At 35.9% G+C, this 24,091-nt stretch overlaps 1 protein-coding gene and 1 pseudogene across 1 annotated transcript in view; one reads left to right on the forward strand and one right to left on the reverse strand.

Annotated features, from left to right (window-relative positions):
* ADK (adenosine kinase) overlaps window positions 1-24,091 on the reverse strand; it is a 451,605-nt gene that overhangs the window by 281,863 nt on the left and 145,651 nt on the right. The gene's annotated exons all lie outside the window — the stretch shown is intronic.
* LOC136136632 (proteolipid protein 2 pseudogene) lies at window positions 14,002-14,453 on the forward strand (annotated as a pseudogene).

Below are 24,091 nucleotides of genomic sequence, written 5' to 3' on the forward strand. Positions count from 1 at the left end.
GTTAATCCATGTACCTAGATTATATATATACATTGAAACTATATATCCTAGATTTTCCAGAACAGTCCATATTTCTATTCACATTTCTATCAAAGCAAATGGGACATATGCCCTCATTTTCATAAAAGATCTATTTGCTTACAGTTTTGAATAGTAACTTTCAGAGTTCCCAAACTAGGAACCAGAATACATCTTCTGAAACATGGTTTAAAAAATATTTTAAGGGCCTTCCCTGGTGGTCCAGTGGCTAAGACTCCGTGCTCTCAACGCAGGGGGCCTGCATTAGATCCCTGATCAGGGAACTATATTCCACATGCCTCAACTAAAGATTCCGCATGCCGCAACGAAGATTCCATGTCCCACAACTAAGACCTGGTGCAGCTAGCTATATATATATATATATATATATATATATATATATATATATATATATATATATATATATATTTATTTATTTATTTATTTAAATATTTAAATGAATAAATATTTTAAAAAATATATTTTAAGAATGAAAACTGTCATACTTCTCAAACTGTCAAAAAAATATATGGGAATATAGGGAAACAACCAAGTTTTTCTCATATAATACAAACAATGCAAAGTTCAGATAACATAATGAAACATTGAAAACATTTCCTTAGATTATTAACCAGTATTTTATACCGTTTCTTTCCCTCATACCAAAAAAACCTACTTTTTCTGGTCAATAGATCTGAATCCTAAAATTACACTTAATAAATATAAATATATATATATATATATTTTAACAAACCAAAGACAATTTATAGTAATAGAATGTTAATATCAGCTCTAATAGTTTAAATTCCCTCATATGTAGGTGAAAAACGGCTCTTCAAAATGGAAGGGAATTTCACCAACTGGTTTAAAAATAACAGTGAAATAAAGAGCAGAAGAGACAAGACTACTTACTGTTGACCTCTGGGCTTCCTTCAATATAAAAGTATTATAAAGCGAAGAGTAAGTGATATAATAAAGGAACCTCCACTTTAATAAATCATTTTTTTAGGAAAAGGAAGTCTGCAAAATCTGAGAAAGCAATTTATCTTCAGGTGAATAAGACAAACAGCAATTGATCTTGTACCCAGGGAGTGATTCTTCTTCTACCAGTTACAAATACATCTCTGTCAAGCATCACCAGAATAGGTTGGCTGGTCTCCTGTTTTAAATAATTGATTCACACATTTAAGATTTAGGGTGTATTCTGATATTTTATGCCAAATGCCACCGTCTCAGTAGGCTGATTAACTTGTCCATTATCTGGTCACTTTGTACATCTGTAAAATGAATCCAACTTGGTATAGGAGCATACCTGAGTAGCACCAAAGACAGATTTTTGGGAAAAGAGGAGTGTCAGAAGTAAGACCTCCACAAGAAAGTCACATTTAAGCTGAGACATATGAAATGGGCACAAACTGGTCAAATGAAGGAAAAGAATGTTACAGGAAGAGAAAATTACATGTTTATATCAATGAGATGGGTCACCACCAAAAGTTTCGATTTATAGCCTAGAATTCTGAAGATGACATGAGTGTCGTGTAATACAGTCTATAAAGGAGTTCATTTAAAAAATAAAACTATTCTAATTATATTTGCAATTTTGAAATTCTGTGAAAAGGTTAAAAATTAACACCCAAGGGACAAATAGTTTACAAAATTAATTTTCATACAATTAGTCTCATAGTCTTTTAAGCCCTAACTTAAAAAAAAAATTTTAAGTACGTATCATGAGATTATTCTGTCATGAAGAAATAATCAGCTTAAATATAAGATGAAAAGAGTGTCAATAAATAGAACATACTGAATGACCAAATACTAATTTTAGATTCACAAGAAGTTGCAAAAATAATATAGAAGGCTCCCACATTACCTTCTCCCAGCTTCCCCTAAAGATAACGTATTACATAACCATAGTCCATTTTCAAATCCAAGAACTTGACACTGGTACAATACTAAACTGAAGACCCCATTCAGATTTCACTAGTTTTTACATGCACTCTCATTTCTGTATGTGTACAGTTTATGAGATCTTATACGCTGTATGCGTTTGTGCAACCACTACCACAATTAAGATATAGAACTCTTCCATCACCACCAAGAAAGTCCCTTGCGCAACTCCTTTACATTCACACTATCTACCTTTCACCTTCATCCTTAACCTCTGACAACCACTGTAATGTTTTCTAAGACTGTAATTTTTTTTCATTTCAAGAACATTATACAATTGGAATCATACAGAATGTAAATATGTGCGATTGGCTTTTTTCACTCAGTGTAACCCCCTTGAAATCCATGCAAGTCGTCTGTAGCAATATTTTATTCCTTTTTAAAGCTGAGTAGTACTCCATTGTACAGATGTATCACAGTTTGTTTATCCATTCACTTGTTGAAGGTTATTCGTATTGTTTCCAGTTTGGGGCAATAACAAATAAAGTGCTATGACTATATGTGTAGCAAGTTTTTGCGTGAACGTAAGTTTTCATTTTTCTATGACAAATGGTCAGGAATCTGACTGATGAGTCATGAAAATGTATGTTCAATTTTATAAGAAATGTCAAGCTGTTTCTAGAGTGGCTGTGCCATTTTACATTCCCACTAGCAATGTATGAGAGATCCAGTCATTCTGCATTCTCATCAGCACTTGTCACTGTTATCATTTAAAAATTTTAGCTAATTATCACATTTTCTAAATTTGCATTCTTCTGATGGCTAAAGATATTGAAAATGTTTTATATGCTTGTTTACCATCTTATGTATCCTCTTTTATCATTTAACATTTTAACATTACCTGAAAAGGGAATATACAATATTTCCAAGTGTGTAGTTAATTAGCTCTTTTACATAGTATGACAAGGATAAATATACAAAAAGTTAATGAAGCTTTATGAATAAAAAGTGGAGACAGACACATAAGTACAGAAAATATAATCTAATTTATTTAGAAAATATCATTATAGGGATCATTTGATTAAAGCTATTTATTATGATAACCCAGAAAAGGGACTTAAAAGTCGTAGGGCACGCATCAGATGCTGTCAGTGCCCCTCTCATATCCTTTGGACCTAACAATTTCCCCTGGCTCCAGGCTTCCAAAAGCTAGGAGCTTCCTCTCTGTGCCAGGGGGATTTTCTCCTGAACTGGTGAAAGCTGCTATGCCCACCTGGGCACTAGGCAGGTGCACAGCCTTCCAAATTGCACTCCACAGCCAATAACAGGAAATATACTTGCATCTCCAGTGAGTTAATTCTGAAATCGATTTCAACACTGATTTTTCTCAAAATTTCCCCACAGGATAAAGCCCCAGTAACTTATTGTGGTAGTTCGATTAATGACTTTTTATTAGCTGCTTTGTGTTCCCTGAATCACCTCCTGCCACCCTTGCCAAAGTTACCTACACCTTCCAAATTGGCTATTTGTTTTAAAATCCTTGTTCTAGGTTCTCCTGCTGGGAAAACCTATAAAAATTAAACCACCCACAAAAACAAAGTAAGTCTCATTAAAAATAAAAACATTTAAAAAAAGTAGTGACAAAAAAGCAGTGACAATAAGACATATAAATTTTCCTTTATCTATTTAATTTTTCTACTTATTACTATTAAATAAAGTCACTATTACAAAACTCTTCAACTGTAAGTTAACAGCACTTTGCATATTGAAACAATTTCTAATATGTACATTAAATCAAAATTCAATAGTGAAAATTTATAGATGCTTATGACTACAAATGTAAGAAATTTTCAACCTGTGAAATGTAATAATTTCAACTTCTAGATGCAATGTAACATGATTATAGAGACCACAGAAAACAAACATATCAAGGGTTATTAGAAAGCTGCAGTAATCAGGGCAGCATATTGGAGACAGGATAGACATATAGATCAATGGAACAGAACACACAGTACAGAAAAACAACCATATAATTGATTTTTGAAAAAGGTACAAAGGCAATTAAAGTGATTTAAAAAGACTTCAGGAAAGGGTACTGGCTGGAACAAGTGGATACCCATATGCCAAAGTGGGGATTAAAAAAAGAACACTTCCATATCTCATCCTACAAACACAAAAATTAACTCAAAATGGAACACAGACCTAAATGTAAAAACTAAAACTATAAAATTTCTAGAAGAAAATATAGAAGAAATCTTTCTGACCCTCAATTAGGCAGAGTATCACATAAAAGCATTATCTGTAAAAAACAGACTGATACATTCGTAAAAACTTCTGCTCATTGAAAGATACTGTTAAGAAAATTAACAGACAAGAATATAATGGGAGAAAATACTTGCAAATCATATATCTGACAAGAGACATATTCAGAAAATATAAACAAATCTCAAAACTCAATAACAAAATGAACACGATTTTTAAAAAAGAGCTGAACGCTGCTCTGAAGAAGATACACAGATAGTAAAAAAAACATAAAAATATATTCAACATCATTAGGAAGTGTAAATTAAAACAATGAGATACTACTTTACCCCTGTTACAGCGAATAAATAACAAAAGCTAACAATACCAAGTGCTGGCAAAAATGTGAAGCCAATAAAACTGTTCATACACTGCTGGTGGGAATGTAAAATGATAAAGCCACTTAGGCAGTTCCTTATGAAGCATGTGATCCAGCAATCTTACTTCTAGTGGAATGAAAATGTATGTCTGTATAAAGAAACTTATACAGAAATGTTTATAGCAGAGTTATTAGTAATCACCAAAACTGGAAACAATCTAAATATTCCTCCACTGGGGATGGATATACAAGTTGCAGTACATCAACATGACGGAACACTACTCAGCCATAAAAGAAACAAATTACGGATACTCAACAAAAGGGATGACAATCTCTGATGCACTTATGCCAACTAAACGAAACAAGATTCAAAAGCTATGCACTATATGATTCTATTTATGTGTGTCAGGAACTCAAGTGAGTTGGAGAGAGGCGAGCTGCCAGGTTTCAGAGTAGTCAATTAAGACAATAAGCCAGGGAATTCCCTGGTGGTCCAGTTGTGCTTTCACTGTGCTTTCACTCTGTGCTTTCACTGCTCAGGGTGAGGTTCAATCCCTGGTCGGGGAACTAAGATCCCACAAGCCTCGTGACAAAACAAACAAACAAAAAAGACAAGCCAAAGTGAAAGTAATAATTAAGTCTTTCATCACTTACTGTGATACTGTAAGAAAGACGGTAAATCGGAGAAAGTGTCAGCTCCCCACTGCTCCACTTTCCCCCAAGGACCAGTACACTGGTCAAGGATCAGGTGAATCTGCACAGATGCGGGAGTTGTTTCACTGCCAAGGGAGCCCCCAATAAAGGGTTCTGAAGTTTTAAGACCCTGGGTCTGGGGTAAGATGGAAGAGGGAGAGCTAGGTGTAGAATAGTATTGAGTTCTAAGTCACAGTACAGAAAGGTGTCTCCAAAGTTCTTTGTCACTTCCCTAATAAAAAAGTCTTGACAGAAGCATCTAAGCCAGGCCTCAACAAAAGCCCCAGATAAAGGGACCTCCAAATTAAGGTGCTTGGGCTAGGAATACTGACATGTGTAAGAGCATAGCTGGCCAGGTGGGATGAGTCCTTGACTGCAACTCCCTTCAGAGACAGCAATTCATTGGCTTTACACCAAGTCTGGTGTGGGGAAGGCAGTTTTCCCACATAAACCCCACCAAGTAAAACCTTTGTAGATCCCTATGATTGGCCTGAAAAAATCACACACAGGTTTTTGGCCAGGAGCTAGATTCATCAATATGAAACACTGGAAAAGGCAAAACTGTAGAAACAGAAAACTATGGTATGGAATTTGATTCTACCTTGTTTTAAAAGCTAACGACAACAAAAAGGTCTGATGCTGATTCACAGACAAAGGCAGAAGACACGAGACCCCTGGATGAAAGGCAAAAGATTATATTTTACTCAAGTCAAGGCACATGAACATGGGCATATTTGCACCAGTTCCCCTTGCCCCAAGTCCTATGCAGGTAACAGGATGGTTCAGATAGATGCTATGCATGCACTCACTGGGTTTGCACTGGCAGGTGAGGAACATAAAGCTTGGGGAATCTACCAATTTTATAGCAAACAGTAACTAAGTCTGCTCTTTGTCTGGGGAGAGACAGTTACCTCATGTTTTAAGTCCACCAGCTATATAAATAATACTGAGAAATGTCCTAGGAAAGAGAGCAGTCAGAGCCTTACAGTCTTGGCACACCAAGCAAGGAGGTCTGTCTCTGCCAACAAAAACAGAGCAGTGATCGCTAGGAGCTGCGGTGGGGGAAACGCTGACTACAAAAGAGCACAGGGGAAGTTTTAGGGTGCTGGAACTAAAACATATCTTGCTCCTGGTAGTGGCTACATGACTGTGTGCTTACGTCAGAACTTACAACTGTACATTAAAAAGGTCAATTTTATTTTATGTACGTTACACCTAAAATTTTTTTTATGCAAAACAATACTGGGGGAAAAAACGTACATCTTTTAAAAAAAGAAAAGGAAACGATACCTAGGACTTTGTGGAAACATCCCCAGTGGCCTTTTCTCCATATGTCTTCTTTCGACTGCCAACTACTTAACAATGTTTCCAGCTTTCATTTAAAGTTAATAAATTAAATACCTTTAGATATATTTAAATCACCTATTCAGATTTATTAAATCAGAACTCACAGTTTCTAAATTTCTTGGTTTTTACAACAATTTCTGAGAAAGAAAATAGCTTAAATTTGTAAAATAAATTAAAAATATAGTTCACTGTTGCCTTTCAGCTTTCTAAATTAAGATACCCAAAATACAATAACATTTAGCAAGCTTCCCTTCACCCTCCCTACCACCAATATTAACTGACAAACAATAAATTTTCAAAATCATTAAATTACCATTGTTCATGTTTCTCCTATTGACCAGTGATCTAAACATTCATTCTAGTTAAGAAGGTTTTTAATAGAATGTAACATCTGTTTTATGTTACATGGGAGACAGCAAAATTCTTCCTCTCTGACTGGATTATTAATGGTCGTGCCTTCTACGGAGTTATTCTCTTCATCCGCATCCCCATACTAGCTCTCTAAAGTGCAACATAGCCCCTGATGTAATACATTTTCCTGCTAACTGTACAATACTGTAGACACCATAACTTTAATGTGACATGCTGGTATTTCTTTTTTAAACCACAAATGCATTTCTTATTCTTGATCACAAATTTAAATTTCCTGTATATTCCCAGCCCACCAGGCATTTTTTGTTTAAAACTGCTGAATAAAAATAGATGAATTCAATTTTTTGACTTGTCATCTCATTTTTTTTATAGACCTCTCTCCAACTCTTAGAATGGAAAAGTGAAAAGATATTTCTTTTTATCCTTTTACTATTATCAACTTAAGCTTAAAACACTGCAAACTACTTCTACTCCTTAAGAGTGATATAAGTCTAGGACACACATAAAATTATTTAAAATAATATGTTTGCATTAAATTCAAGACAAATACCTTTAATAAAGGCATTCTTCAAGTGTTCATCTCTATAATTATTTTAACATGAATCTTTCTGTTTTTATTTTTAAAAAGTCCTCAAATTTGACATATATTCCTCATTTTATTTCTGAGGTTTACATCAAGATTTGAGACCATCTTAACATTTCACTGATTAAAACGAAAATAAAATAATATGCCAAATGGAGTTATTGTTGTATTTCTACTACCTTCAGTTTTTCTTGTACAATATTTTGTCCTTTATGAATGAATTCTGACAAAATTGAGATAAACCACATAACTACTAATGATTCTCAATTAGTTCTTCAGTTCATTTCCCTTGCCTAATTCTAAGAAAACTACATATGGTTTAAACCACTGGTATTTTTTGCTTTCTGCCAATACACAAACCATCCTTTTTTTGTGTTGAAAACACTCCCATGAATAGTTATAATAGTCTCCAAAGAGACCAGATGGTAATAAACACTAGAGCAGATTTGGAAGCTAACCATAAATTTACCTTTTCATAGTCTCACCATCATAATATAGCTCTTTGTGCTTATACCATTAAAAAAAAAATACTGGTGATAGAAACAATATGAGTATACTTTGCACTTAAATAAAAAGATACACAGTAATGTTAAGGTCTTTCATAACTACATATACCTCCCTCATTTCATATTGTTATCATCAACAATTTTTAAGAGAGCATCAGCTTGATAAAGCATGACATTACTAATGACATTATATAGTAACTTTTTACATTAGCAAAATTACTATTAAAGTAAAACTCAAGAAATATGATCCAGCTAAAGGCAACAAACGATTTCAAAGTTAAATAGAAATATAGGCTAATGTTACACAGAATTACCACTGATTTTTATTTTGTTATTCTTCTGGGATATTAAATTATTCTGGCTTTCCTACTTCAATTGAAGTAGAATGATTTAAATAATCATTTATCAATATATTTATTTTAGAGTATCATATTTCTGAGAAATAAAAATAAAGAATGGCTTTCAAAACTAGAAGCATGATACGAAACTTTCAAAACACACTGTGGTATATAAGATTGAAATTCAGGCATTTCCCTGCATCTGTAAAAAACAAAAATTAGCCCAAGAATTAGCTTATTTTTGTACTTTTTTTTTTTTTTTTTTGCGGTATGCGGGCCTCTCACTGTTGTGGCCTCTCCCATTGCGGAGCACAGGCTCCGGACGCACAGGCCCAGCGGCCATGGTTCACGGGCCCAGCTGCTCCGTGGCATGCGGGATCCTCCCGGACCGGGGCACGAACCGGTATCCCCTGCATCGGCAGGCAGACTCTCAACCACTGAGCCACCAGGGAAGCCCTATTTTTGTACTTTTTGATGTAAGCTACAATAGTAAATTATATTAACTATATTTTCTGTATGCATTGTAATATAGCTATCTGTAATGTTTCTGGTATTAAATTATTCTTACAGCTCAAAGCAATGAATATATAAAGTCACATGGCAATGGAAGGATAGAGACAGAAAACAAATAGAAATAAAAATAAGAGAAAAGAAAAAGTACACTTAAATAAAAACAGGAAATATGAAAGGGGGGTGGTGGGGGAGAGATTGCAGAAAACCAGAATAAAAACAATGCCTGTCCAAAAGGTATTTATCTTTTTGTTTGCTACTGTAAATGAGGTTTATAGTTGTTTATCCCATCTATTAATTTAAGCACCTAAATTTTAAATCCACCTAATTTATTAATTCTTTGTTTACAACAGTATTCACTTCATTCTATTGGGGTTTTCCACAACAGACTCAACAAAGGTAGTGTTAATTTTATTTCCCTATTTTATCTATAAAATATGATACTGGCATTGGAGTTGAGAGAGACAGATTCTATTAAGAAAACATATATCTGTTTTCTTTAATGGAAGTTGTTTTAGCATCTCCATAGAAGATCCTATTTCTCTTTTGTTTTATTGCTATAAGAACAAATTACAGATTTTGTAACAGTGAACCATCCTTGCATTCCCAGAATTAACTTTTCACCTTGGTCACTGACAATTATTAATGTGGTACTAAATTTATTTCCAAATATTGTATTTAGGCTTTTTTTCACAACAGTCAAAAACAGTATTAATCTATACTTTTAGTTTTATGCTTGCTTATTTTTCTTTCTGCTATCCTTGTTGGGTTATAGTATCAATGGAGACCAGCTTGAAAGAAAAGAATCTAGAAGGGTTTTTTTCTCCTATGCTGCTCAATGGTTTAATTATCTTAGAATAATCTGATGTTCACAAGTCTGGTATATTTGCCAAGTGAAGTCACCTAGGATTTTTACTCTTGTGGAGAGGAGGCTCTTTGATAATCTGCTCTATTTCTTATATGAGCATTACACCACACAGATTTTTCTCTTTTCAGAATGAATTTTGGTAATTTATTTCTCTCAGAAAATAGTTCATTCCATCCAAGTAATTCATGTCATCCAGAGAAATATAAATGTAAACTTTCAATGAGATTTTACTTTTTACACAGCATATTGATAAAGAAGACCCTGATTATATTCTGAATTGGTAAGGATGTATTAAAACAAATATATGCATTCAGTTCTGATAGAAATAAAAATTGGTAAAATGTTTATGTGGACAAATTTGACAATTTGTATAAAAATCTACCATGCTTATGCTCTTTCAGCCAGCAATTCTTATTTCTAGGACTAAATTATAAACATACACAGATGGAAGGGACTTCCCTGGTGGTCCAGTGGCTAAGACTCCATGCTCCTAATGCAGGGGGTCCAGGTTCAATCCCTGGTCAGGGAACTAGATCCCACATGCTGCAACTAACAGTTTGCATGCTGCAACTAAAGATCCTGCATGCCACAACTAAGACCTGGAGCAGCCAAATAAATAAATATTAAAAAAAAAAAAAAAAAAAAACCTATTCGGATGTAACCTTCTATGTGACTCCCACATAGCAAAAAAAAAGATATACAGATGGAAAATAACATGCATATTAAGGTACTCCTAAAGTATCTTTGTAAACCAACTAAATGTTAAACAGTAAGAGATTCATTAAACGAATTATAATACTGGGACTTCCCAGGTGGTGCAGTGGTTAAGAATCCGCCTGCCAATGCAGGCGGCATGGATTCAAGCTCTGGTCCGGGAAAATCCCACATGCCGTGGAGCAACTAAGCCCGTGTGCCACAACTACTGAGCCTGTGCTCTAGAGCCTGTGAGCCACAACTACTGAGCCCACATGCCACAACTACTGAAGCCCACGCACCTAGAGCCCATGCTCCACAACAAGAGAAGCCACCACAATGTGAAGCCTGCGCACCGCAACAAAGGGTAGCCCTTGCTCACCACAACTAGAGAAAACCCGCGCACAGCAACGAAGACCCAATGCAGCCAAAAATAAATAAATAAATTTATTTATTAAAAAAAAATTATAATACTATCATAGAATGGACCATTATAGCCATTAAAAAGAATCAGCCATATCTATTTCATACTGGTATGGAACAATCTCCAAAATATACTATTAAGAAAAAAAATGAAAATACAAAACTGTGTATACAGTATAACATATGCAGAAAATACACATTAACAGATACGCACATAGCTGTAAAGAAATAAAATATTTCTGGAAGAACACAAGAAACTTGTTACAGGAATCACATCTAACTATGTGAACTGGGTGAGCAGAGTATGGGCACAGGAAGAAAATCTACTTTTCCCTACATACTCTTGACCTTTTAAAATTTTGGACTTTTTGCCTCTTAGTTATTTGTTGCTGCCAAACACAGTGAGTTAAAATAAGAAACATAACATTATATAGCTTTTTTTATGCGTCAGGAATTTGGGAGTGTTTTAGCAAAGGAGTTGTGTCTCAGGGTATCTCATTAGGTTATGGTGATTGGGGCTGGCTCCTGCACATGGCTAGCATGTTGGTGCTCGTTGGTGGTAAAAAACTTTAGTTCGTTGTCATGAGGGCCTCTCCGTAGGATGACTAAGTGTCCTCATGACACAGCAGTTGACTTTCTTATTATGGGCATCCAAAAGAAAACAATGTGGAAGCAACAATACCTAGCCTCAGAAACAGCCCATCATCAATGCCACACATCAATGCACATCATCAATGCCACACACAACTCTAACACATTCTATTTGTTAGAAGCAAGTTACTAAGTCTGGGCATATTCAACAACAGGGAAATTAGGCTCTACCTTTTAAATGAAAGAATGTCAAAGAACTTGAGAGAGATACTTTAAAAACCAAAACATGCATATTGCATTTTGGTAAATACAAATAGAGTAACATTAGAAAATTAAATTAAAAGATGCATTTAATTCTGTGGAAGACAAACTTTTTTTTTTGGCTGCATCACACAGCTTTGTGGGATCTTAGTTCCCCAACCAGGCATTGAACCCAGGACCTCAGCAGTGAAAGCACCGAGTCCTAATGACTGGACCACCAGGGAATTCCCAACAAACTTTTATCATTAACCAAAAGGATGACAGAGAGTACTGGGAGATTTACGTGACAACACTTGCTTCAATCCCTACATTTCTATGTAACATCTCACCCATAACACTATACTTCTGAGAAGTCACAGTAGGCAGAGCAGCAATTTAATAAATGTATAACTAAAGGACTATTTTGAAAATGGCTCTCAACAGTGCAATATTATCAATGTGTACCACCTATTCATATAAATATGTTGTGAAAACACTGAGAAATTAAATCACATAATCTTTAATGATGATGATACTGAAGTTTAATAACTGTGATAACGATTTCATGTGCCAGCACCTTACCTAGTAGTACATACTCTTCCATTTTTTATTTTACATTTCACCCTCACAATCCCAAGTGTACAGTGTGCATTTTACAGTGTACAAATGAGCGAACGGAGGCACAGGAAGCTATAGGAAAACTTGCCCAACGTCATCTACAACGAGAAGTTTGTCATGTATCCTAAATATATGGTTCCCAGAACTAAGCACCACATTCAAGAAATATACTGTTCTTTGCCCATTTTCCTTCATTTTGAATAATCTTTTTACATTATTTTCCCTAAGATTGTGGTTTGGTGGCTCTGTAAAACTACATGACACAAACTGAATTTACTTAAAAAAAACAAAGGAAACTGTTTTCTCCCCCAAGCTCTCTAATTGTAGAACTATGTAAACACACACTGACTCACATACAACTGGAAAATAAAAAAGAGGTTACTGTCATTTTTTCTTTCTTTACATTTCTATTTTCTAAAATGTGTTCTAAGTTTAACAATTAAAACCATTTAAAAAATGTTAAGAAACCCTACAAATAAGGGGGTATGAGGGGGAAGTACCAACCTGCCACAAATTCCTACATGAAAGGTTTGATTACACATAGAAGAGCCCAAAGGCTGAGCTTGCTACTTCCACCTACTATACAGTCACTCCAAAAGTACAAGCCCTATCAAGTCAGCTTTGTACATGTCCCCAGCAATGTACATTACTTGTAGTCACTGCTGCTATAAAATTAACCTTCATCCCACAGGGGCCTAAAGGAGATGGTTAAGAATTGATAGTCCCTGCTTTAAAAAAAATGCAACACTGACTACGTTATTACTGACTACAATCTTTCACATTTAGTATAATTTTCCTCAGGGTAGGATTAAATCTGTAAGTTTGGGGAAGGGAAAATGACCTACTCTAAATAATTTAAAGTACTGCTCTATATACTTAGACTTTCACTATTTCAGACAAATGACACATTTATATGAATGCTTCACAGAGGTATTACTTTTTAGTTCCCCAGTATTTTTAGATAAATCACATGGTTCAAATATTACTTTCCTATGTGAGTTGTATTAGTCTACCTGATGAACATTTCATTCAATTTTTAATACAAGAGAAGGTGACGGGAATTCCCTGGTGGCGCAGTGGTTAAGCATCCGCCTGCTAATGCAGAGGACACAGGTTCGAGCCCTGATCAGGGATGATCCCACATGCTGTGGAGCAACTAAGCCCGTGCGCCACAACTACTGAGGCTGCGCTCTAGAACCCCCAAGCCACAAGTACTCAGCCCGTGTGCCACAACTATTGAAGCTTGTGCGCCTAGAGCCCATGCTCCGCAACGAAAAGCCACCGCAATGAGAAACCTGCGCGCCACAACTAGAGAAAGCCTGTGCAAAGCAACAAAGACCCAACACAGCCAAAAATAAATTTATTTTAAAAAAAAGAAAGAGAGAAGGTGACAACTGTTACATAAAGCACAAATCCCTAGTGGTCCATAAATATGAATAATTACTATTCTGAACATAACTGAAAGTAATCTGATCTATCTAATGAAACATATTTTTAAATTATTATATTTGCATAAATTGTATGCTATCTTCATAAAGGACTATAACTGGTATTGCTTTCATAAAATCAAACCTCTCCCTTCGCCCAAGGGCCCCCTTTCCGGTCAGACAGCGAGCAAGATGTCTGGGTGTGCACCGTCCTCAAACGCACAAGAGAGCAGATCCTCTGTGCCTCTCAGGACTCCGGTCCACGCCATGGTGGATTCCGAGCGCCTCTCGGCCCCGGCTGCTGGGCCGCCTGCTCCAACTTCTCACGCCCCCGACAGGGAATTCTCCTGTTTGCTGAAATTATATTGTGCCTGGTGATTCTGATCTGCTTCGGTGCCTCGACATCAGGATACTCATCCTTGTCGGTGACAGAGATGATCTTTGCTGCTCTCTTTGTCGTCTACATGTGTGACCTGCACACCAAGATACAGATCAACTGGCCTTGGAGTGATTTCTTCCGAACCCTCATAGCGGTCATCCTCTACCTGATCACCTCCATTGTTGTGCTTGGTGAGAGAGGAAACCACTCCAAAATCATTGCAGGGGTACTGGGCCTAATCCCTACATTACTCTTTGGCTATGATGCCTACATTACCTTCCCCTTGCGGCAGCAAAGACATACAGCAGCCCCTACTGACCCTGCAGATGGCCCAATGTAGGTGAACTCCCTTCATTTCTCTCAGCAACCTGCAAATAACACCGCCATCGAAATAATTCCTCCCAGCCCACAACTGAGGTAAAAGTGCCTTTATCGAGAAAATTTGTCTTCCAGCCTGCCAATCAACTCCTCTGGGTATGGCCACCTTTATGGGTGTGCCTAGGTTCCCCTTCCTTCTGCAGTATCCAAACGGAGACACCAGTTCTGCCTGGACAATACCCCCACCTAAGCCACAGAATGACGGAAGAGGGTGCCTCAGATTTCAAGACTCCAGGCCCCAGGTTGTAACCCATTCCAAACAACCTCTTCAGTGTCCGTGTATGTGTGTGGGGGGGTGGGGGAAGGGGGCTCTGTGGAGGAATAAATAAATAATAAGCAGATTATTAGGGGGAAAAAAAATCAAACCTAAGTTTCTTATTCCGCCAGATCTCAAATTTTTAAATCCTCAAAATTTTCAGTTTTCTGTTACATGTTGTTAAATCACTTCTAAATACACAAACAGTAAACGGCAAAGTTCTTCAATTTAACTAGACACCACATGCAATCAACCTGCTACGCCTACCAAGAACAGAGCTTCTCAATGGTCAGCTAACTTCCACCCATCCATCCAATCTTCTTCTCCCTTATTTGAAAAGCTCACTGCATAGCCGTTAATTTCCACGTAGAGACTTTGTGAAAGGAGGAAATTATAGCTGTCATGATGGGATGGACCACAATTACTATCAAGTAAGGTCTATGAAAATGAGGCCAAGCATTGCATCACTGCATACTGGATTCTAAACGCTTTACATGGGAGGGATCCAGGTAGGACAGTAGAATGAGATAAGGTTCCTTACGTCAATTCTTCATTTTACCTCACAAACTCTGTGTATACATGCATACATATATATCTTCAGGGCCAAACATACACACAGTTTAATTTCAAAAAGAGAAAATATACCTCATCCTATTTACCTTGCACTTATTTCAAATTTCATTAACAGAAGATCAGGCCTTTCATTTCCTAATAATACAAATATTAAACAGGTATATATTTAAATAACTTTATAAATCAATGTGAATACATGCTCCTGAAAATGCCAAAGGTGGAATAAGAATATTGACTGGTACAGAAATAAACTTAGAAAATAGGAAGTTACTGGCTCTTAATGGATGGCAACAATGCCTCTGAGGGGGAAAACAAAAGACAAGAAGTGGGGAATGGGGGTTCTCAGTATTTGGTCACCTATAAGCAGCAATGTACAGGATAGAGTAACAGGATAGTACCTAGGAAGCCAGCTTTTGGCTCACTTTCTTACAGTTAAAGATGACTAGCAGGCAAATTAGTAGAACCTGGAAAGTAATATCACAGATTCTCAACTTGACAATTCATTATTATAGATTCCAGAAGTTGATAGTGAACTACAATATGCAGACTATATCTATGAAGAATGAAGAGCAATTTCATAAGATTTAAGACAGATGCCTGATTCATTTACAAATTCAAAATTTTTATCAATAAGCTGCTATATTTAAGAGCCTATTCATAAAGTACTGCTACAATAAAAATTGTCTGAAACATTTTCTTTTACATAATCTGAATTTCTTCCAGTGGAATCAAGAACATTTTGCAATAATACTCAATTTAAAATTTAAAAAAAAACCATTATTTTCCTATATGCTTTGTCTTGGATATTATCAACTAAATTCAGGGCTTAATGGGGAAACTTAAATGATTATCAAATGCTTTAAAATTCCTTATTTATATAGCTCAAAATGTATTGTTAAGCAAAATTCAAACCTTTGATTTAAGCTTCAGAAGTTAGCTAAATTGTTCATTGTTCCAAGTAACAATCACGATGTTATTTTATTCAGTATGGTGAATATCTTATGAGAGCATGTATTAAAAAGAATGTAAACATCTTGAATACCAACTTATAAAAGGGTATTCATTAGGGTCCCACATTTTACTTTATCGTATCTATTATTTATGTGACAAATCACCATTGTATTACATTACACATGTGAGTCCTTCAAATCAGAGATAGTTATATAACTAACTGTATATGTAAGCACAGATTTTTAGGACACTATTGAAATGACTGCTTTTACAGAATAAATATAAACTTTTACAACTCCATGAAATAATAAACCAAAAATCAAACCCAACTAAAATAATAGTTTAACAGCACAGCTTAACTATTTTGATCATTTACTATGTGCCATGAATCTTCCTAGGTAATTTATGTGTATTATCACATTTAATTCTCTTAATAAACTCCAAGGTTATAGTGTTTTATCATCTCATTTTACTTGTGAAGAAACTACTGCTCAAAGAGTTGACGGCCACTCAGAGAAGAACCAGGTCTAGAATCCAGATCTTTGCCTCCAATGGTAATACTCTTCATTATAAACTTTGTTTATATCGCTGTCAAAATATACCAACGCATGACATTAAAAGAAAAAATTCAATAATTAGATTAAAATAAATACCTATGCTTGTACAGAAATTATGCTTTTGCCCTGTCAAAAAACAAAATAAAATTAATACAAACCAGAGAATCGAGCAGTAAAGAAAAATACAACTTTCTCATATAGGGTTGTATCTATTAATCACTTCAATCACTCAAAATATGTTCACTGAAAGTCTTCCAAGTCACAGAGATTATTGGAGATGTTGAGGACATACAGCAGGGAACAAAAGAAAGTGCCTGCCCTCATGATGCTTATATTTTAATGAATACAAAACTAATAAAAGGGAAAATATTAAAATAATAAATTATAGCAATAGGCTAAAAAGGGAAAACAATTATGTTACCAGCTCAACAACTATTCTTAATAAAATCTGTGAAAATACAAGGATTAGAATTATTCTTCCCTATCATGAAGCATATACCTTTGAGCTATTTCATGAGTTTGTAAATTGTGTATTACTTATAGCAATAATTATTGCCTATAAAAAAAAATCAGAAAATAAAATCTGCCCTGTAGAGACACAAATGAAATCCACCACCCCACCAAAGTCAGTTTTGTAATATTTGTAGATTGATTTCATGGACCACACATACCTCCAGTCTTTGAATTCCCCTTTAAATAAATTGCAACATCTTACCTGTACACTAATTAGAGTTAAATAAAATTGTTGACGTGTTCATTGCATGTCTGAGAGTCCCATTTTCCCTTTTAAGAATGTTAGCCTATAAAAGTACTACCATTATTCCCATTTTACAGAAGAGGAAACTGAAACTTGAAAAGGTTAGGTGATTTGGGACTTCCCTGGTTGTGCAGTGGTTAAGAATCCGCCTGCCAATTCAGGGGACAGGAGTTTGACCCCTGGTCCGGGAAGATCCCACATGTCGCAGAGCAACTAACCCGTGCGCCACAACTACTGAGGCTGTGTGCCACAACTACTGAGCACATGCACCACAACTACCAAAGCCCGCACGCTCTAGGGTGCACGCGCCGCAACTACTGAGCCCGCATGCTGCAACTACTGAAGCCCGCGTGCCTAGAGCCTGTGCTCTGCAACAGGAGAAGCCACTGCAATGAGAAGCACACCACAACGAAGAGTAGCCCTGGCTCGTCACAACTAGAGAAAGCCTGAGCTTAGCAACGTAGACCCAACGTAGCCAAAAATAAATTTTAAAAAACAAATAAATAAAATAAATAAAATATAAATAATAAATAAATAAAACATATTATATTAAAAAAACGGTTAGGTGACTTGCCCAAGTTTGTACTTGCCCAGCTTTGCTTATTGCACAGCACATTCCCTAAGCCACTACGCTGTGCTAAGCTAAAATTTAGACTATTTTGTTTTTTATTTTCTCTCAAGTATCTTGTTGCCAAAACTACCAAAGAAAACAGAAGTACTCTAGAAAAGCTTGTCTTTAAAAACATGGCAGTTGACAGTACCACTATTTAATTTAAATGGCAAACACCATATTCACTGCCCAACCAACCAAACAAATGAGACATTTTTCTCTCCCAAAAAGATCTGACTTTATTTTTCAGTTCAGATAAATATATTAATTAACAAGACATTTATTTTTTAAAGTTCCTGAAACCTAATTACAAAATAGAATGAAAAGGAATGGAATCAAGGCAAGAATTTTATCCCCTGAATGAAAGAAGATCCTGCAACTTGTGGTTTTCCTTACTGAAGCACTTGTTGCTTTGCTCTTAGGCAGGAGACACAATCCCAAACTGTACCCATGTTTAATGTCATACTGCAAGACAATGTACCACATTAAGGTTCATAAGTGTAAAAGGTATGCTTTCTTTCATAAAGTGGATAGTTTATGATGTGTAGGTGTAGATTTATACTAAACAACCTCAGAGCACACCTTAACTACTGAGACAAAACTAAAAGCATGTTTTACTAACAGTGGCAAAAGAATCCCTTAACACAAGACATAAAATAAGGCTTAAAGGACAAAAAGCAGAAAGAAAAGACGACGGAAAGAGAAAAGAAGAGGGGGAGATAGAAAGGAAGAGAGAAAATATAGGTTTTGCTTTACATTAAAGAATCTGATTTAACATAGAAGGATGTCACAAACACATTAAAAATATCCTTCAGGAAAACAAAACACTACTTTCTTCACCTTAGTTTAGCTACTAAAATCTCTCAGTCTTATTCAACAAAGAAAAAGATTACCAAAGAAGGGAGGTGTTAATTCATACTTAAATTTTTCAACTGCAAGGAGAAATTCACAATTTTAATAGTCAATTTTACTTTTTAAGACCTAAGTTACTTAAAATTATTCATTAATCTTAAAATTGGCACTAAAAGGAACCTCCTTTTTAGTGACATAAAGGTTTGACAAGACTCTGTGTTGTATCACCCACCGTCTGCCACAGCCTGCTCTGATATTTATAAATGTAGTTGTGCTATTGACAGTTCTGCAACTGCTCCAGGTGTAAGGCATTAGAAGGGAGAATTCTCTTTGATCACTCCAATGTCGTTTCTTCCCTTTAGATCTAAGCAGTCTGCACTGTTCCCAGATTCTGAGATATATCTACTAAAATGCCGTTTAATCTCTATATAGTTTCTTCAGGTGAAATAGGTCATAAAAAGAGATAATCAGAATAATATTTATTCATACAGGAAAGCCACATAGATTAACTGGTTTTTTTTTTTTAAAAAAAGGTCTACAAAAGAAAACATGAGGCTCTCAATTTTAATTTCTAAATACTATGACTTAATTGGAAATGCTACATGGTTCTTAAAATATCAACTTTACAATTCTGCGTTGAACATGTTTCTATTCATTCAAACATAATTGTATAAACTTTATAAAAAATGTTTTTAGGTATTCAATATACAAAGAGTTTGGGAAAACTTTAAAACACAATTCTGAAAACTGGTTCATTACATGATGTTTGTAGGAAAAAAACAATTAAAGCACCTCTCCCCCCTCCACACACCCCAGCAGCTATCCTGTATAAAACATAAAAATACTGGCACAAGACAGTTTTCTCAAAATTCCATTAAAAACAAAACAAAAGCTTGCTTAAAATTTCACTAGAAGTTAAACATAGAGGCTTATCTAACTGTGAGAGAGGTGACAAAAAGAAAGATTGAAAAGTCAATAATGAGAGAACCAGTGAGGAATTAGAAGTAAGGATATAAGAATTCAAGTGACCAAGAGAAACGTTTAATACTTACGTGAAGAAAAGAATCAAATCTATTACTGATGGATTTATATAAATGATTAAGGAAGAAAATTTGTAATTAGGAACATATTTTACTTCCTGAAGAAAAATGGAGGAGAGAGGGCTATTTGGCAAGGAACATATACACATTTAGTAGTTTTTAATAAATGATTTCAATTATAGCAAAGAATGAATACTATTTTATCCCTAAGATCTTTGCTTTAAATGAGAAAAATATACTTTATTTAGAAAAAAATGGCAGTTATTAAAGTAGTAAGAAAATGATTACTTTTTATTATTGAATAGCAAATCATAAAAATCCATATAGCCTCAACACTTTGGGGGATGAGAGGAAGAAGAAATAATTGAGTCCAACGATGATCTACTTATATATACTTCAGGTAACAAAGACTGAGAAGGCACTTAAAATATTTGATCAGCTGCCCAGAACATATGCAAAAATGACTAATTTTTAACAGGTATAGAACATTAGAAAGATCAGTAAATCAATTTGCAGGAAACTTAATAGTGAACTTATATAACTTAAAACAATATAGGAATACTACAGGTAGCTGGTCATGAGGCTTCTGAAAAATACGAGTCAGAAAAAAGCATATACTGCAAATGGAGCAAAAAGATGTCCAAACACCAAAAAAGCTGCTGTCCCTCAAAAGCATGAAGGAAAGAGTTGGTTTAATTTGGACTGTATTAAAAATGATGGCTACTTGATTCTCTCTGACAACCTCCAATTCTTCCCAAATTGAAGCAGACTGTAAAAAGTGGAGAGAGTATGTGAAACGCTACTCAAATCTAACATATATGGACAAGTCAAAACTGAAGTCCACTAAGGAAGAGAGAGAAATCTCCAGTAAGGAGAGCAATCAGAAGTTTCCAGTTAGAAGACCTGGGTTCCAATTCTGATCTGCTTAGTTACCAACCATGACATTTTAATCGATCTTATTTAATCAGAATCCTTTTCATTAAAATGAGATCACATCTTTTTTCCTATCTCACAGGCTGTTATGAGGCTCTAAAGGTTGAGAGTGTATACAACAGTATAAAATAAAGATTGCAAAGAGGTAATACAAATAAGTTAAGTAGGTAAGGTTTATGAAAACCAACAGCCCAGCATAAGAATAGAAAACAATAGGTCACTGGCCTTAAAACAGAGTGACCAACTTTTTAGAATCCCAACACAGGAACAAATATAACAGACCAAAAAATACATAAATAATGATAATTATGGAGCAACTTGATGGGGTATGCGGCTCCAAACTCTTTCCAAAGAAGCACTAAAACAAAAATAAACAAACAAAACCCTATCAAGTACACCAACATATGTACTGGAGGAATTGCAGAAGAGAGAAAGGAGCAGAAAAAAATACTTGAAGACACATGGCCAAAAAATTCCCAAATAGATGAAATATATGAACCTACACATCCAAGAAGCTCAATGAACTACAAGGAGAATAAACCCAAAGAGATTCACACCAAGACTTGACTAAATTATCAAAAGAAAGAGAAAGAATCTTAAAAGCTGAGAGAAGCAATTTGTCAAGAGTAAGGGGTCCTCAATAATATTAATAATATTTCTCGGGCTTCCCTGGTGGTGCAGTGGGTAAGAATTCGCCAGCCAATGCAGGGGACATGGGTTCGAGCCCTGGTCCAGGAAGATCCCACGTGCCACGGAGCAACTAAGCCTGTGCGCCACAACTACTGAAGCCCACGTGCCACAATTACTGAAGCCCATGAGCCTAGAGCCTGTGCTCCGCAATGAGAAGCCACCGCAGTGAGAAGCCCCCGCTTGCTGCAACTAGAGAAAGTCCGTGTGCAGCAACAAAGACCCAATGCAGCCATAAACAAACAAACAAGTAAACAAACAAATAAATGAATAAATAAGCAAGCAAGCAAGCTGATTTCTCATCAGAAACCATGGAAGCCAGAAGGCAATGCTATGACATATTTCAAGTAATAAAAGAACCATCAACCAAGAATTCTACATCTGGCAAAACTATTCTTTAAGAGTAAAGGATAAGGAGTTCCCTGGTGGCCTAGTGGTTAGCATTCCAGGCTTTCACTGCTGTGGCCCAGGTTCAATCCCTGGTTGGGGACCTGAGATCCCACAAGCTGCACAGCACAGCCAATACATAAATAAATAAGAATAAAGGAAAAATTAAGACATTCCCAGATAAACACAAAAGCTTAAGGAGGTTGTTAATAGTAGACCTGTCCTACAAGAAATGCTAAAAGGAGTCCTACAGACTGAAATGAAAGGACACTAGACAGTAACCTAAAAACATAACAAAAAATAAAGAACAGTGATGAAGGTAACTACATAGGAAAATATAAAAGCCAGTATTGTATATATATGCCACATCTTCTTTACCCATTCATCTGTTGATGGATACTTAGGTTGCTTCCTGTCCTGGCTATTGTAAACAGAGCTGCAATGAACATTTTGGTACATGATTCTTTTCGAATTATGGTTTTCTCAGGGTATATGCCCAGTAGTGGGATTGCTGGGTCGTATGGTAGTTCTACTTTTAGTTCTTTAAGGAACCTCCACACTGTTCTCCATAGTGGCTGAACAGAGTGAAGTAAGTCAGAAAGAGAAAAACAAATACTGTATGCTAACACATATATATGGAATCTAAAAATAAAAAAGGTCATGAAGAACCCATGGGCAAAACGGGAATAAAGACACAGACCTACTGGAGAATGGACTTGAGGATATGGGGAGGGGGAAGGGTAAGCTGTGACAAAGTGAGGGATTGGCATAGACATATATACACTACCAAACGTAAAATAGCTAGCTAGTGGGAAGCAGTTGCATAGCACAGGAGATCAGCTCTGTGCTTTGTGACCACCTAGAGGGGTGGGATAGGGAGGGTGGGAGGGAGGGAGACACAAGAAGGAAGAGATATGGGGACATATGTGTATGTATAACTGATTCACTTTGTTATGGAGCAGAAACTAACACACCATTGTAAAGCAATTATACTCCAATAAAGACGTTAAAAAGAAACTTGATGTGCCTTTAAAATGGCCAAGTAGTGCCTGAAGAAGAAAATTAATGAAGAATTCTAAGGCAAAAAAAAAAAGCCAGTATTACCACACTTTTGGTCTGCAACTCCTCTTTTATTCCTAGAGGATTTAAAAGGTAAAATGAATTATACAATAATTATAAATCTGTGTTAATGAGCACACAATGAAAGATATAATCAGGAACAACAACAATATAAAGGGGGAGGATGGAGATATAAAGGGGCACAGTGTTTATGCCACTGAAACTCAGTTGGTACTATTCAAACTAGGTTGTTATAAGTTTAGAATGTTAATTGTAATCCCCATATTAACCAAGAAAATAACTAAAACACATACAAAAAAGTAAATAAGATGGGAATCAAAATGGTATACTACCAAAAATTTAAAAATATAAACAAATGAGTACTTGTCATGGACAAACTGTGTCCTCCCAAAACTCATATGTTGAAGCCCTAACCTCCAAGATTTCAGAATGCAACTATATTTGGAGATTGGGGCTTTAAAGGAGTCATTAAGTTAAAATGAGGCATTTATGTTAGGCCCTAATCCAATCTAACTGGTGTCTTTATAAGAATTAATAGGGGGCTTCCCTGGTGGCACAGTGGTTGAGAGTCCGCCTGCCGACGCAGAGGACGCGGGTTCGTGCCCCGGTCCGGGAAGATCCCACATGCCGCGGAGCGGCTGGGCCCGTGAGCCATGGCCGCTGAGCCTGCACGTCTGGAGCCTGTGCTCCGCAAGGGGAGAGGCCACAACAGTGAGAGGCCCGCGTACCGCAAGAAAAAAAAAAAAAAAAAAAAAAAAAGAATTAATAGGAACATACACAGAGACACGAAGCGTATGCACAGAAGAACAAATATTTGAAGAAGCAGCAAGAGAAGAAAGGACCCTGAAGAAACCATAGTAGCCAACACCTTGATCTTAGACTTCTAAGATTCCTTGATCTGTGAGAAAATTAATTTC

This window comes from Phocoena phocoena, chromosome 16 (genome assembly GCF_963924675.1).
Source record: "Phocoena phocoena chromosome 16, mPhoPho1.1, whole genome shotgun sequence".
In the NCBI taxonomy this organism is placed as follows: Eukaryota; Metazoa; Chordata; class Mammalia; order Artiodactyla; family Phocoenidae; genus Phocoena; species Phocoena phocoena.